Here is a 12,293-nt window from a genome sequence, read left to right as displayed (position 1 = left end):
GCAATGCAGTCTGCACCATAGGTGCCTGTGATGTCATTTGCAAAACCATTAAATTTATGAGTGGGAGACAAACGAGGAAGCACAAATCTTTAGGATGTACTTGGGAGGGTAACAGGACCCCCTAGACATTCCAGCCGCAAAAATAAAGAGAATAAAGAAAGAAATACACGGGAGAAGGAGAAGAAAATTTACAATTAGGTAATACTGACGAACAGTTTGTTAGAAGACTGACTTATAATTGCCGAGTGACACATTATTTTTATTTTACGTTGTGAGTACCATATGAAACTACGTTGTCTGCTACACAGTGTTTTAACCCTTTTTTATGACATTATCTTTTGTCAATGCACTGTCGATCTTGTTTCGCTTTGTTTGATCCTTTGTTTTATTTATTTATTTTATTTACACGTCAAGTTCCGTAGCACCGAATTGAGGAGCAAATCTCCGAGGTCATTGAACGTGTCAGTACATGAAATTACAACATAAAAGTAATAACAGATAAAAATAAATGTTTATGAACACGAAAAAGTCACTCCATAAGTTTAAGTAAACGCAGTCAACAATACCATAAGAATCAGCTTAATTTTTCAACTCCTCGACAGAATAGAAGGAGTGACCCATGAGGAAACTCTTCAGTTTCGATTTGAAAGCGCGTGGATTAGTGCTAAGATTTTTCAATTCGAGTGGTAGTTTACTGAAAATGGATGCAGCAGTATACTGCAGACATTTCTGCACAAGAGTTAAGGAAGTCCGATCCAAAGGCAGGTTTGATTTCTGTCGAGTTTTAAATGAATGAAATCTGCGTTTTCTTGGGAATAAGCTAATATTGTCAACAAGAAATGACAGTAACAAAGAAATATATTTTGAGAGTCCTATGTCAAAATATCCAGACTCGTGAAAAGGGGTCAACAAGAGGTTCGTGAACTTACACCACTTAATGCCCGAGCTGCCCCTTTCTGAGCCAAAAATATCCTCTTAGAATGGGAAGATTTACCCCAAAATATAATACCATAAGACATAAGCGAATGAAAGTAAGCAAAGTAGACTAATTTACGTGTCGAACGATCACTAACTTCAGATACCGTTCCAATAGTAAAAATGGCAGCATTAAGTCTTTGAACAACATCCCGAACGTGGGCTATCGACGACAGTTTACTATCTATCTGAACACCTAGAAATCTGAACTGTTCAGTTTCACTAATCATATGTACATTCTGTGAAATTAAAACGTCAGGTTTTGTTGTATTCTGTGTCAGAAGCTGTAAAAACTGAGTCTTACTGTAATTTAGCCTTAGTTTATTTTCTACAAGCCATGATCTTAGGTCGTAAAGTGCACTATTTGAAACCGAGCCAGTGTTGCACACAACATCCCTTACTACCAAGCTATTGTCATAAGCAAACATAAATATTGTAATGTCATTTATATAAATAAGGGACAGAAGTGGCCCCAACACTAATCCCTGCAGCAACCCCCCCCCCCCCCCTCTTGACTGTACCCCATTCACACTCCACATCACAGCCATTCTAAACATAGTAAATAATGACATTTTGCTCTCTGTTGCTAAAGTAAGAGGTGACCCAATTGTGAGCTACTCTCTGTATATCACATTGGTCCAACTTTTGGAGCAATATTTTGTGATCAACACAATCTGATTCCTTACTTGAATCAAGAAATATGCCTAGCGTTTGAAGCCTTTTCTTTAGCTCATCCAGTACCTCACAGAGAAAAGAAAATATAGCATTCTCAGTTGTTAAACAGCTTTAAAGCCGAACTGTACATTTGATAGTAAATAGTTTGATATACATACACTGCCTTTTCAGTAACTTTTGCAAACACTGATGGCATAGAAATAGGTCTAAAATTATATACATTATCCCTTTCCTCCTTTTTATAACGCGGCTTAACTACTGAGTACTTTAATCGTTCAGGAAACTGACCACTCCGAAAGGAAAAAGTGCAAATATGGTTAAGTACAGGGCTAACAGGTGCACCACAGTACTTTAATATTCTGCTAGACACTCCATCATAACCATGAGAGTCCTTAGTCTTCAGTGATTTCATTACTGGCTCAATCTCCCTCTTGCTGTATCACAGAGTAGTGATTCAGACATCAATCTCGGAAAGGTATTTGCCAAGAGAGTTATATGATTACCTGTAGAAATTAAATTTTTATTTAATTCACCAGCAGTGCTCAGAAAATGATTGTTAAATACTGTGCATATATCTGATTTCTCAGTAACAGAAATATTTTTACTACAAACTGACTTTATTTAGTTGACCTTGTGCTGCCGACCAGACACTTCCTTCACAACTGGCCATATGGATTTAATTTTATCCTGTGAATTAGCTATTCTATTTGCATACCACATACTCTTTGCCTTCCAAACAACATTTTTAAGCACCATTACAATACTGTTTGAAATGGGCTACTGTAGCTTGATTGTGACTACTTCTGATATAATTCCCACTAGTCAGCCACCCAGGTTACCTATTACTGCTAGTACCCGGTTTAGAGCGTTCTAATGGAAAGCAACTCTCAAAGAGCGTGAGAAATGTGTTATGGAAAGCATTGTATTTATCAGCTATGTTATCGGCACTATAAACATCCTGCCACTCTTGTTCCTTGACGAGGTTTAAAAAACTCTCTGTTGCCATTAGATTAACTTTCCTACATAGTTTGTAATTAAATATGACATTGATTTGAGTACAAAAGACTTTTAATGTTAAAATTTGTGCATCATGGTCTGAAAGGCCATTCACGCTTTTACTAACAGAATGCCCATCTAGCAATGAAGAAGGGATAAAAATATTGTCTATGGCTGTGCTACTGTTCCGCTGCACCCTAGTTGGAAAAATCACAGACTGCATCAGATCATATGAATTTAGGAGATCTACCAACATCCTTTTTCATACACCATCATATACAAAATTAATATTGAAGTCACCACATACAACTTATTTTGTGGTACTTCCTACAAAGTGAATCAAGAACCCCCTCTAGCTTGAGCAGAAATGTTCTGAAGTCAGAGTTAGGGGACCTATAAACAACAGCAATTAGAAGTTTAGTTTCACTAAATTCAACTGCCGCTGCACAACATTCAAATATCTGTTCAGTGCAGTGTCGTGATACATCTATGGACTGAAATGAAATGTTGTTTTTTACATACATAGCCACTTCCCCACCCCGCAAGGAACTCCTTGAGCAACAGCCAGCTAATCTGTATCCTGGTAAAGGAAGCCTCTGAATCGTCAAATTATTTAAGAGTGCTCTGATATACCATTAATTTCAGAGTCTTATATTTTGATGAAATATGCTAATTCCTTCTCTACTTGGAAACATTACATCCTCGGAAGGTGAGCCCTCAGTTAGAGGGACTTCCTTCAAGCAGGTATACCCAAGCGACTATTTCTTTGTCGATACTCTAGTGAAAAACTGTTGACTTTGAACGTCTATATTCGCAGACTCACTAGCTGTATCTTACGAGGGGCATTCAATAAGTAATGCAACACTTTTTTTTTTCTGAAAGGAGGTTGGTTTTATTCAGGATTCCAGTGCACAATATTATTCCCCACTCTTTTGCTACAAAACCCTATTTTTCAACATAATCTCCGTTCAATCCAGTGGCCTTACGTCACCTTACTAGCAGGGCCTCTACGCCCTTATGATCAGAGTACATCCTTCATTGTGCCAAACAGATGGACGTCGGAATGGACAAGGTCCGGGGTGTATGGTGGATGAAGAAAATGAATCCAATGAAGTTCCCTGAGCCGTCTCTTGTGTGCAAGCTTCTGTGAGGCCTTGCGTTGTCATGGAGAAGAAGTAGTCCGTTTCCATTTTTACGGCAACGAACACGCTGAAGTCGTTTCTTCAATTTCCTGAGAGTACCACAGTACACGTTAGAGTTGATCGTTGCGTCATGAGGGAGAACATCAATCAGAATAACCCCTTCAGAGCCCAGAAAACAATCACCATGACTTTACAAGCTGAGAGTGCGGCTTTGTAATTTTTCTTCGGCGGGGCCGTGGTGCGGTGCCACTCCATTGACTGCCGTTCAAAGTCGTAAACCCATGTTTCATCGCCTCTGACGATGTTCGACAAAAAATTGTCACGATTAGCCTCGCAAAGTGCAAGCAATTCTGCACAGACGGTCCTCCAGTGTTCTTTATGGTCCCAGTGGGCATACACCTTTTAGTACCCCAACTGGTGGACGAGTGTGTCAGTATTTACCAGCAGAGACATCCAGTTGAGCAGTGAGGTATCTGTCATCCGTCGATCGCCTCTGAGGAGAGTGTCCACACGTTTCAACACTGCTGCAGTCACAACTGTCTGTGGCCGGCCGGCACATAGGAGATAAGGTAGGTTTGCGCGACATTGTTGCGATGATGACAGACCCTTGCCCAACGACTCTCAATGCTTTTGTTTACTGCCAGCTCTCCTTAGACATTCTCCAAGAGCCTATGAACTTTCGCGGTGTTCTAATTTTCCGCCAAAACGAACTCAATGACAAAACTGCTCGAAAGCACCTCCGGCCCAGACGCCATTTTGAACGCCGCGTATAGCGCCGGATGACCAGGGAAGACGTGTCCGGAGGCGCCCCAGAGATCGGTCGGATACCAACTTGCCATACCGCCCGACAACCAGGAGTGATGGTCTAGGGTACCATTTCTTTTCATAGCAGGACCCCTTTTGTTGGTCATCCGCGGCAGCCTTACAACACAGTGGTACGTCGACGGTATTCTACGCCCCACGGTGTTGCCCTTCATGGCAAGCCATTCCGGGCTTACGTTTCAGTAAGATAATGCCCGCCCGGACACAGTGAGAGCTTCTAGTGCTTCGTAATCGCCAAGCCCTTCTTTCGCTAGCAAGGTCGCCGGACCTGTCCACAGTTGAGACTGACCCTCCAACCACCTCGAGATTCCGACGACAGAATTTGGCACGATATCCTTCAGGACATCCAACAACTCTATCATTCAATGCTAAGCCGAATAACTGCTTGCATAAAGGCCAGAGTTGGACCAATGTTTTACTGAATTGCTCAATTTACGAAGCTCCTCCGTGGTGCATCGGGTTTTTTTCACGTAGTGTATTTGATCAAGTGCCGTACAAGTTATACCACTGAAGTCGTCAACAAAGGTTCTTTCTAACATCAAAGAAAAAGCGCATTGTCTCTTTTTAACATTTGTAAAGACTCTGTCTGTCCAGTACCAATTTTGCAATTGATTTTAAACTAACTTCCCGATGAACTAGAGGCTTGAAATTTTAAATATAGCTCAAAACGGATGACAATGGAATATTAATTCGTTGTCTTGTCTGTCTGATCCCCGTAGTTCCCACTCGGGTGGGGAACGGCCCAAAAAGGTTGGTAACGCCTGACATATCAGCTGATCGGCATGTTGTGTCGGTGGAATGCGTTCCAGGTGGCATGCTTGGAATTCGATGATGGGCGCTAGGCGACGCTGCTACATCTGCGAGCATTGGAATCGTCTCTGCAGCGCCGGTCTCAAGCACCACAGGGTACGCACACCTCGCCGCGCTATAAGGCTAGCTATGGCACGACTCTACCTTCAGTTGTCCAATCGCTGTGCTCTGGTATGGTTCTCGTTACAAATCGTTGGTTTGGTCTCAGATTTCGCTATGCCTTAGGTTTTAGCTCTTATTCTTTGGAACTTCTTTATCCTCCCGTGCAGTCTCCATTGTCCGTTTTCGTCTTCTTGTTGTTGTCCTCCTGTTCACTCACAGGTAACTGATGTTGGTGGACCCTGACCAGTCTGAGAGCTAAAAGGACCAGCGGAGATATACCAAGGTCCTTGTCAGATTCTGGTCACAATTTGTACAGTCATAACATAATCTCATCAAAAAGTTTAAAACTGTTGAGAAATTTCGCACACAGACATACACATAACTATAAAATAGAAAATAATTATTTAAATAAAAGTAAATGTTTAATATAATACACTAATTGCACTAACAAGGCTAAAATAATTTATCCTAGGCCTATATGGATTCCTGACCCATACAGATAGTTCTGAAAACATATGACCGATAGCTATGAAAATATTTGTAAAATTTATAATGAACTAGCGAACCCGCATAGCTTCGCAGTTGTAATATATGTGTGGGAATTGGATATATATCCTTAACTACTCCCCCACCCCCTCCCCCACCCCCTCCCCTACCCCCTCCCCCACCACCACCACAACCAACTTCTTTACTCATCCCTTCCTCACGTCTCTCTTTGTCCTTCACAACCTCCACCATTCTTTATCCTCCACCCCCTGGCGGTGGGGCGGGAGGCAACTTTAAATTTTCAAATGGGAATCCCCATTTTTAATAAAATATGGCGTTTCAGTCTTCGATCGCAATTCTTTATTTTTTCTGTAGTGTTAGCAGTTAGCCAACACTACGAACACTACCTGAGTGAGGAAGCCGATATGCACGCGTTTAACCACGCAGGCTAGAGATAGGTCTGAAACAGGATACGTAATGAATGCTATAAAGAAAAGTACGTAGCTGCTGGAATACTTAACTTTAATCCATCATTGTTGTACATCGCTATTGACGATACAAGTGAGACTCTATAGTTTCAGACAATATACTGCTAATGGCGCCTTGCCAGGTCGTAGCCATTGACTTAGCTGAAGGCTATTCTAACTATCTGCTCTGCAAATGAGCGAGGCTTCGTCAATGTGCATCGCTAGCTACGTCGTCCGTACAACTGGGGCGACTGCTAGTACGTCTCTCTAGACCTGCCGTGAGGTGGCGCTCGGTCTGCGATCACTAACAGTGGCGACACGCGGGTCCGACATGTACTAATGGACCGCGGCCGATTTAAAGCTACCACCTAGCAAGTGTGGTGTCTGGCGGTGACACCACATTTTCAGTTACCGGTTTCGGGCTAGCTGCCCATCTTCAGATCATATGTTGTAGTTACAGAGTAACTTGTCCGTACAGAACACTCGGTTCGCTGTCATAAGCTGTTCTATATGACCTGAAGATGGGCAGCTAGCCCGAAACCGGTAATTGAAAATAAAGAATAGCGATCGAAGACTGAAACGCCATATTTTATTTAATGAACGATCGCGGAATTCCCATTGAGACAATCATGTCTAGTTTTGATCCCCATTTTTTATTGCAGAATGACATTCTACATAAAAAACTACGTACTTTTTGTCTTAAACATTTCTTTTGATTCTTGGTAGTTGGCACTGTAATTCAAGAAAATCCATGTTCTCATTTTTGCGTGGAAAATGGTTACGGATAAATAAAAAATACTTATTTACTTCGTAAATTTTCATTCGTTAAAACTAAAACTCTCTCCCCATAGGGTGAGTGAGAGGAATTACAATTTTACAAATGTTGACCCAAATATTAATTTTTTCCGCAGATTCGGATAAGTTTTGTTTGTTTCGTGGTCATGAGGCCACACAACTTTTAATTATCAAACAAATCATCTGACTAGCTAACTAACTAACCAAACTTCCTACTTACTAACGAGTGAACTCATTAACTAAAAAACTAACTGGATTCACAAACCTAATTTTTTATCAGATTCGGAGTAATCACTCTTGTTTGTCGACAAGTCTCACAACTGGGGCGCTTGTCTTTGAGTTTTTTAGTTTCGTGTGGAAAAGCGTAGAAAACGACATTCATAAATTTATTGATTTACATCACATTGTTCACACCTTTATTTTATTTCGGAATAACGCGGTTTTTACATCGTTTACATTTTTAGAATTATGTACGATAATCGATATCCCGCGTAGCCCTGATCGATAATCGATGCTCTTATCGAGCCCTTGCTGCTGAGCGGCATAATGTTTCGGAGTGCCGCCAATAGGTAGCGCGGGGACGAGAAATTCACCCTTTCTCGTAATAAGACTTGGCTTTAGAAATTATAAGTATTAATGTAATAAACGCACCGTATCTTTTACCCGTCTGAGTATTCAGACAGCAATGCATCCAGAATGAGATTTTCACTCTGCAGCGGAGTGTGCGCTGATATGAAACTTCCTGGCAGATTAAAACTGTGTGCCCGACCGAGACTCGAACTCGGGACCTTTGCCTCTCGCGGGCAAGTGCTCTACCAACTGAGCTACCGAAGCAAGACTCACGCCCGGTACTCACAGCAATGCATCGTTTATAATGATTGTCTTTCGGGCGACTTATATTTGGTTAAAATGGCTCTGAGCACTATGGGACTTGACATCTGAGGTCATCAGTCCCCCAGAACTTAGAACTACTTAAACCTAACTAACCTAAGGACATCACACACATCCATGCCCGAGGCAGCATTCGAACCTGCGACGTAGCGGTCGCGCGGTTCCAGACTGTAGCACCTAGAACCGCTCGGCCACTCTGGCCGGCTATATTTGGTTATCTTGTGTGACTGCATTCGCGGCATTTGCTCGCTACCAGTCGGGTTTGAAGCGGAGTTAGGTTCGATGCACACGAGCGATTTATCATCGCGCGATCGCAGCGTCAGTTTCTCGCGCGTTACAGCAGTGCATGTGAAGCAATGGAGTGGCGCACACTACGGCGGTAGCGATGAGAAATAGCAGCGAGATCGTGGAGAGCGAGTTGCGAGTTGCGCTCGCCAGCCACAGCTGCGTCGCAGCGATCTCGCCGATCACCGCGTAGCAGCAGTCGTTGCATGTGTATGGGGCAGCACACACGTGTTCGCAACCACACCAACAGCTGCAGTCAGCCTGCCATGGATGCAACCGGTTTCGACGTCGAATTGTTTATTGAAGTGGTGAAAAAATACCCAGATATGTGGGACACTTCTCGCAAGAAGTATCACGATCGTGTTAAGAAGAGAGCCGTTTGGTTTCAAGTGTGTGAAGAGTTTTTGAGGGTTTTGCTGCGAAACCGCATCGGGAGAAAAGTGATATAAGTAAGTATCATCGTTAAACTATTTCGTGTGTGTGTTCTATTGGTGGCGCTTTTGCTCGAATGTGGGCATTCAAAGCTTGAAACAGCGTAAAGCAACAAATGCTTTGTGCTCCCTGGCGAGAGCTCATCATCTCAATGAATAAATCTCCATTTAGTAACGAAAGTTTAAATTAATTTCGTTACTTCAGCTTTATTGTATTGCAGCCACAAACTACATAATGACACACATTTCAATAGTGACATAAATGAAATCATCTTTCACATTCGACAATACATCGCTTCACTGTTCACTATGATTGATACCGACCAGATTTAAATACATTTGTCTTGCCATTGTACTTTTCCAGGATCGTTTATGAAGTAAGCAGCGAAAACATTTCTTCTAGAATTAAGTGAACTTCCTCCTTGGGATGTTGGAACTTCATTACCCAGATCAAAAAGGCCCTGGAACGACAGTAGTTGTGAAAGAAACAGCAACATTTGATGATGGTAACAGTGAAGTTCAGTTTAACATTGATAGGTCTGTGACATATTCGCCATTAATTCGGAAGAATACCGTATGCGCACTCCACATACCTCCGAGCACGACTTAAATGATAGTTAAAGATGCGTTTCTATTAGGAGAGAGAAGTTCCGGTGTACGGTCTCATGTCGAAATTAAACAGAGAAAACTCTTCATCCCCAATAACGTAAAGGGTACAGAAGGTTCTGTAGTTCCTGGTAGAGGTTGTCCTTTTGGTAAGCTTGCTTGGCCAATCTTTAGTAGTTTATACAGCATAGAGTTTACGAAGATAGTACTATCCGATTCTATGCCACGAGATCCAACTTCAACATAGTTGAACAAAGAGTTTGCATGTGCAACCACGAGCAGAACTACAGAATGGAATTTCTTTTACTTGTAGAACTGAGAACCACCGAAATCAGGTTTAACTATTCTCACGTGCTTGCCATCAAAGGCGCCTAAGCAGTTCGGGAAGTCTGCATGCTTTTCAGATCTCTCGGCATTTTTAAGCCACCTTTCTTCTGTAAATTTTGGTATACACTCTTCACGCAAGACTTCCCACACAGCTTTGCAAGCTTTCCTTACTATTTTACATAGTGTTGTGGACCGATTCTGTATTGATAATGTAGGTCAATTAGATTGCAGCCACTACCCAGGTACCTGCAAAAGATCAATATTAACTTAATAATAATAATAATGTGTCTTTAGTAGCACCCCGTTACACAAAAGTTTGTGTTTTGTTACAGGTTCAAAATTCATGAGAACGTGGAAGGGTATTAAAAATTCCTTCATTAAATGTGAAATGATACGCACAAAATCAGGGCAATGAGCCATTTCGTCTAGAAGGTATATACACTCCTGGAAATGGAAAAAAGAACACATTGACACCGGTGTGTCAGACCCACCATACTTGCTCCGGACACTGCGAGAGGGCTGTACAAGCAATGGTCACACGCACGGCACAGCGGACACACCAGGAACCGCGGTGTTGGCCGTCGAATGGCGCTAGCTGCGCAGCATTTGTGCACCGCCGCCGTCAGTGTCAGCCAGTTTGCCGTGGCATACGGAGCTCCATCGCAGTCTTTAACACTGGTAGCATGCCGCGACAGCGTGGACGTGAACCGTATGTGCAGTTGACGGACTTTGAGCGAGGGCGTATAGTGGGCATGCGGGAGGCCGGGTGGACGTACCGCCGAATTGCTCAACACGTGGGGCGTGAGGTCTCCACAGTACATCGATGTTGTCGCCAGTGGTCGGCGGAAGGTGCACGTGCCCGTCGACCTGGGACCGGACCGCAGCGACGCACGGATGCACGCCAACACCGTAGGATCCTACGCAGTGCCGTAGGGGACCGCACCGCCACTTCCCAGCAAATTAGGGACACTGTTGCTCCTGGGGTATCGGCGAGGACCATTCGCAACTGTCTCCATGAAGCTGGGCTACTGTCCCGCACACCGTTAGGCCGTCTTCCGCTCACGCCCCAACATCGTGCAGCCCGCCTCCAGTGGTGTCGCGACAGGCGTGAATGGAGGGACGAATGGAGACGTGTCGTCTTCAGCGATGAGAGTCGCTTCTGCCTTGGTGCCAATGATGGTCGTATGCGTGTTTGGCGCCGTGCAGGTGAGCGCCACAATCAGGACTGCATACGACCGAGGCACACAGGGCCAATACCCGGCATCATGGTGTGGGGAGCGATCTCCTACACTGGCCGTACACCACTGGTGATCGTCGAGGGGACACTGAATAGTGCACGGTACATCCAAACCGTCATCGAACCCATCGTTCTACCATTCCTAGACCGGCAAGGGAACTTGCTGTTCCAACAGGACAATGCACGTCCGCATGCATCCCGTGCCACCCAACGTGCTCTAAAAGGTGTAAGTCAACTACCCTGGCCAGCAAGATCTCCGGATCTGTCCCCCATTGAGCATGTTTGGGGCTGGATGAAGCGTCGTCTCACGCGGTCTGCACGTCCAGCACGAACGCTGGTCCAACTGAGGCGCCAGGTGGAAATGGCATGGCAAGCCGTTCCACAGCGCTACATCCAGCATCTCTACGATCGTCTCCGTGGGACAATAGCAGCCTGCATTGCTGCGAAAGGTGGATATACACTGTACTAGTGCCGACATTGTGCATGCTCTGTTGCCTGTGTCTATGTGCCTGTGGTTCTGTCAGTGTGATCATGTGATGTATCTGACCCCAGGAATGTGTCAATAAAGTTTCCCCTTCCTGGGACAATGAATTCACGGTGTTCTTATTTCAATTTCCAGGAGTGTATACGCCCGTCAACTGTCGTTCCTCGCGAACACAGTAGATCCAGGTCCCACGCAAACTAATGTCGGTGATAATGGAGTGGCTGGTAGTGAAACTGCGGATGAATTAACAGCAGAAACATCATCACCTGCACTGAGTGAGCCTTTGAAAAATTTAGATAATGCACCTGCTTCCAAACAACGCAGTATAACTGAAGATTCTTCATTAAAATTCACGAATACTCCAGTACGGTCAGCTTCACCCGAAGCACCGGATGATAACAATTTATTTTTTGAGTCACCAGTTCCTGCAGTTGCCTTCCGACGTTATATTGGAGTTTAGATGCAAGACAATGAAATTATTGCGAAAGTTCAGAAACATGAACGAGGCTTTCTAACTTAGTGCTCCGCAATGTCCTCAACAAAGGCAATCTATTGACCGTTCTGCACACTGCAACAACCAAGCGAGTGTGTTGTCTCGTGATTCGCCTACCCAGACTCACGCACGTGCCAGTTCCCAGCAACACCACTACACAACGGCTAGCTCTTCGTCCTACAGCAGTACATCTGTGACAATAGAAAGTGAGGATTCGGTGGACATTTTTGATATCCATACTCAACAAGTGTAGAAAAGAATGGTATTTC

General features: G+C 43.8%; 1 protein-coding gene across 1 annotated transcript in view; it reads left to right on the top strand.

Annotated features, from left to right (window-relative positions):
• Positions 1 to 12,293, top strand: part of LOC124607377 — an 863,509-nt gene that overhangs the window by 657,847 nt on the left and 193,369 nt on the right. The gene's annotated exons all lie outside the window — the stretch shown is intronic.

This window comes from Schistocerca americana, chromosome 3 (assembly GCF_021461395.2).
Source record: "Schistocerca americana isolate TAMUIC-IGC-003095 chromosome 3, iqSchAmer2.1, whole genome shotgun sequence".
In the NCBI taxonomy this organism is placed as follows: Eukaryota; Metazoa; Arthropoda; class Insecta; order Orthoptera; family Acrididae; genus Schistocerca; species Schistocerca americana.
Note: the sequence above shows the minus strand (reverse complement) of the source record. Positions and strands in the feature narration are given on the sequence as shown.